This window comes from Arachis ipaensis, chromosome B07 (genome assembly GCF_000816755.2).
Source record: "Arachis ipaensis cultivar K30076 chromosome B07, Araip1.1, whole genome shotgun sequence".
Lineage (NCBI taxonomy): Eukaryota > Viridiplantae > Streptophyta > Magnoliopsida > Fabales > Fabaceae > Arachis > Arachis ipaensis.
This window is the reverse complement of record NC_029791.2, coordinates 28367457-28372234: the sequence shown is the minus strand read 5'-3', so window position 1 is coordinate 28372234 and position 4778 is coordinate 28367457.

The following is a 4778-nucleotide window of genomic DNA, read 5'->3' as shown; positions in this document are numbered from 1 at the left end:
CGTTGTCAATGGCTACCATCCGTCCTCTCAGTGAAAAAGGTCCAGGTGCGCTGTCACCGCACGGCTAATCATCTGTCGGTTCCCACTCATGCTGGAATAGGATTCATTGATCCTTTTGCGTCTGTCACTACGCCCAGCCCTTGTGAGTTTGAAGCTCGTCACAGTCATTCAATCCTTGAATCCTACTCGGAATACCACAGACAAGATTTAGACTTTCCGGATTCTCAGGAATGCTGCCAATGGATTCTAGCTTATACCACGAAGATTCTGATTAAGGCATCCAAGAGATATTCATTCAATCGAAGGTAGAATGGAGGTGGTTGTCAGGCACGCGTTCATAGGGTGAGGAAGATGATGAGTGTCACGGATCATCACATCTATCATATTGAAGTGCGAATAAACATCTTAGATAGAAACAAGCGTGTTTGAATAGAAAACGGAAATAGTTACATTAATTCATCGAAACACAACAGAGCTCCTTACCCCCAACAATGGAGTTCAGAGACTCATGCCGTCAAAGATTACAAAATTCAGATCTAAAATGTCATGAGGTGCGAAAATAGACCTCTAAAGTTGTTTAAATACTAAACTAGTAACCTAGGTTTATAGAAAATGAATAAACTATGATAGATGGTGCAGAAATCTACTTCTGGGGCCCACTTGGTGTGTGCTGGGGCTGAGACTTAAGCTTCTCACGTGCCTAGGCTGTTTCTGGAGTTAAACGCCAGGTTGTAACCTATTTCTGGCGTTCAACTCCCATTTGTAACCTGTTTTTGGCGTTTGACGCCAGATTGCAACATGGAACTGGCGTTGAACACCAGTTTACGTCATCTATCCTTGAACAAAGTATGGACTATTATATATTGCTGGAAAGCCCTGGATGTCTACTTTCCAAAGAAATTGAGAGTACGCCATTTGGAGTTCTGTAGCTCCATAAAATCCACTTTGAGTGTAGGGAGGTCAGAATCCAATAGCATCAGCAGTCCTTTTTCAGCCTGAATCAGATTTTTGCTCAGCTCCCTCAATTTCAGCCAGAAAATACCTGAAATTACAGAGAAACACACAAACTCATAGTAAAGTCCAGAATTGTAATTTTTATTTAAAAACTAATAGAAATATAATAAAAACTAACTAAATTACACTGAAAACATACTAAAAACAATGCCAAAAAGCGTATAAATTATCCGCTCATCACACCCTCAACCGCCGTGTCAGCTGCCACCACTACCATCCCCCAGCCATCTCTCTGCCCCACTTTCATTCATCCACCTACCAGGTTCCTCCGAACACCACCCTTCTTTCAATTCCCAGTTAATTACATATTTTTCTGTTTATGTTCATAATTAGGCTAGTTAGATATGCATGTTGTAGTGGATTCTAGGTGGTTAGGTAGCCTAGGATGTGGTTAGTGGACTTAGGCCTGATTAATTGCGCTGTTCGTGCTTCTTGTTTTATAATTTTCGCAATTCTGCTGTTGCTGCGATGTTAATATTGTTCATATGATGTTCTTACTGTTCATGCTGCTATTGCAAATGTTCTTTCTTGTTCACACTAATTATATCTAATTGCAGTTTGTCTTAATTCATATGAACTGTCCTGCTTACTATTTATTTTCCGGAAACATCCAATTTTAGCTGGAATGCTGCCCAATTTTCTGTAAACTATTTTGTTTCCATTCATGTCTTGGTTTTGGCACTTTAAACTCTGCTTTTACCAAACCAATTCATGAATACCAGGGCAAGCTTTCTTATTCTTTTTGATTTCCTGGTTCATAATCTGCATTTTTGATGTCTAGCTTCCAATTTTTGATTCATCAACAACCTGATTCCCTTGTTTGGATATGAGTTAACTGTAGCTTCTAATTAAGAATGCTTGTTACTTAGAAAATGATCATCATGCCACTTACTCTAACCCACTTTTTACTAATTCACTAATTTTAACTTCCTAAAATCTTTTTTCATTCCTAACCAACCTAACCTTTCAAAACATCTCTTCTGGTTTTTCACTATTCTCTTTAACCTTCTAACCAAGGCATGATGATAATTTTTCCTAATTAACATGATTTCTAATACATTTTGGATTGTTAATTTTTCTCTTCTCGGACTTTTAACTCCTATTCAATCCTTAATGCACATTTACTCCTTTTCATTACTCCACTGCTCCTTTGCCAGTATATGCTTACTTTATGATTTGCATACTTATTTTCCTATTTTTATTATATCATGGTTTTCTGTTTTTCAGGATGTCTGACACCCAAAGAAAAAGAAAGGAAAAGGCAACAACTGACAAACGGAAAAGAGGAGAATCCTCCATGTCCATCCTGGACATCATGCATGATGACTCCTGGTGGGAGAAACACTTTACCCCGCAAGAGAAGGCTGACCAGCTACTCCCTACCACTGATCACATTAAGTTTGCAAACCGATACTGCGAGCTGAAGTATCCGGTGTTTGCAACCTCCAGGAACCTGTATTTGGAGAAGGCTCTAAAGATCCCAGAAGAACTCCAGCAATACACCTATGATCAGATCAAACAAAGAGGCTGGTTCTTCCTGGAGAGAAACCTGACTGAGGTCAATACATCTTGGGTAAGGGAATTTTACTGTAATTACTTCAAAACTTCCCTAGATGCAGTAAACCTAAGAGGGAAGCAGATACTGGTCACTGAAGAGGCCATAGAGGATGTTCTGAAGCTCCTGCCTAAATCCGATCAGCCAGATGGTTATCAACAGGCTGAGGAGGACATGCGCTTCATGAAATTTGACTGGGATGCCGTCAAGGCAAGGATAGCCCTTGACCCGACTGTTCCATGGGTCATGGGTCAGAACACCACCATGCCTAAGGGAATCAAGCGGATTTACTTAAATGATGAGGCTCGGCTATGGCATCAGATCATAAGCAACTTTATTATGCCGAGTACTCACGAGACGGAGCTACCTGCCGCTATGATCACCCTCCTATGGTGTGTGATGGAGGGTAAGGACCTGTACCTACCATGCTTCATTCGGTACTACATGGCCAGGGTCCACGTCCGAGGCACTCTCCCCTTTCCATATCTGATTACACAGCTTGGCCATCGAGCTGACGTGCCTTGGGAGGATGCTGATGAGAAGTCACCTACTGCAGAATGCAAGAAAATAATCCCTCACAGCAGGAACTTTCTGGCTTTGGGCTACAGACCTCCATTCCTCACTCCTACTGATGAGACAGCCACACCTTCTGCCGGCCCCTCTTCCTCTACAGCTACCCCTGCTACTACCACTGCACCTCCACCTACCTCAGAGCCAGTTTATCATTTAGTGCACCGCCTGTTTCAGCAGCTAGACCAGATGGAGCGCCGCAACCAGCGGCGATATGAGAGATCTGAGCGTCGCAGCAAGCGACGCTATGAGCCCCTGAAGCTGATGATCCGTTCTGGCAGCGACATCCCCTCCGAGCCTGAAACCCCATCAGAGCCATCTGAGGAGGAGGCGGATGATCACGAGGCAGAGATCCATCCACAGAGAGAGGCTGCGCAGGCAGGCACGGAGCAGGCTGCATCACAGTAAGAGGCCCCGCATAAGATTCAGGCTACAGACCCAGAGATCCCTATTCAGTCAGCACCTCCTCTGCAGCAGGTAGATCCTCGGACCACCACCACAGAGACTCCAGCTACCCATCCTTCCAGTGATGACACCCCTTCACACCCTGCTTGAGTGAGCATCAGGGACGATGCTTCATATTAAGTGTGGGGAGGTCGCCATCTCTAGCGCATATTTTTTTTGGTGAACCACTACAGACTCTTTTTACTTTATTATTTTTCTGTATTTTTCTCTTTATTTTTATTTTTATTTTCTCAGTACTTATACATTGCTATTTTCATGTATTTTTACTATATTTCTACATGTTGCACTTTAGTTCATATTTTAGCCATTTATTTTAGTTGCAATTCTAACTTATTAGTTATAGAAAATGTGGATTAATTAGTATAGTTTACCCATTTTAGCATAAGATAACTTAGTTTAAATTAAAAATATAAAAAGGAAGTAAACTAAAGACTTTAACAGAATAAAAACAACCCACACCTTGTATATATAGCATTACATGTTAGTTAGTTAACAACATTTCATCAAGGAGAAACACTAGAACTTTAAAGCCACCTTAAGATTTACATTGAGAATAATGAAAACTCTTAATTTTTACTTGCTTGATATATATAACTGATATATGATTTTTGAGTTAGAGAACACACAGCCTGTGAGTTTTGAGCTTAATTGCATGGTTACATTTAAACCATAATATTTTATTCCTGTGTGCTCCGCCCTTCTTATTTATTCTAGTGTTCTTTACTTTGTTTTAATCTATATGTCCGATTATAGAATATATATACATACCAAGAAAGTGATTGAGGCCATTATTTGATTCTAGCTCACTATTCCCAAATTAGCCTACCTTTTACATCATCCTTGTTAGCCTCCTTGAGCCTTTAAATCCCCTCTTGTTTATAACCACATTACTAGCCTTAAGCAGAAAAACAAAATAAAAATCCCAAGTTGAATCCTTGGTTAGCTTAAGATAGAAATTGTGTATTGTGTAAGTGTGGGAACCTTATGGGAACATGGATGATAGAAACAAAAGGGTAGAAAGTTAAAAAAGAATAAAAATTTTTATTTTCAAGAGTTTTGGAAAGCATGCTCATGTGAAATCAAAATAATTTAATTACCATGTGCAAAAAAAAATTATTTTTTTCAATATTTGAATAAAAGGGATACAAAAGAATTCCCCAAATGCCACAAACGC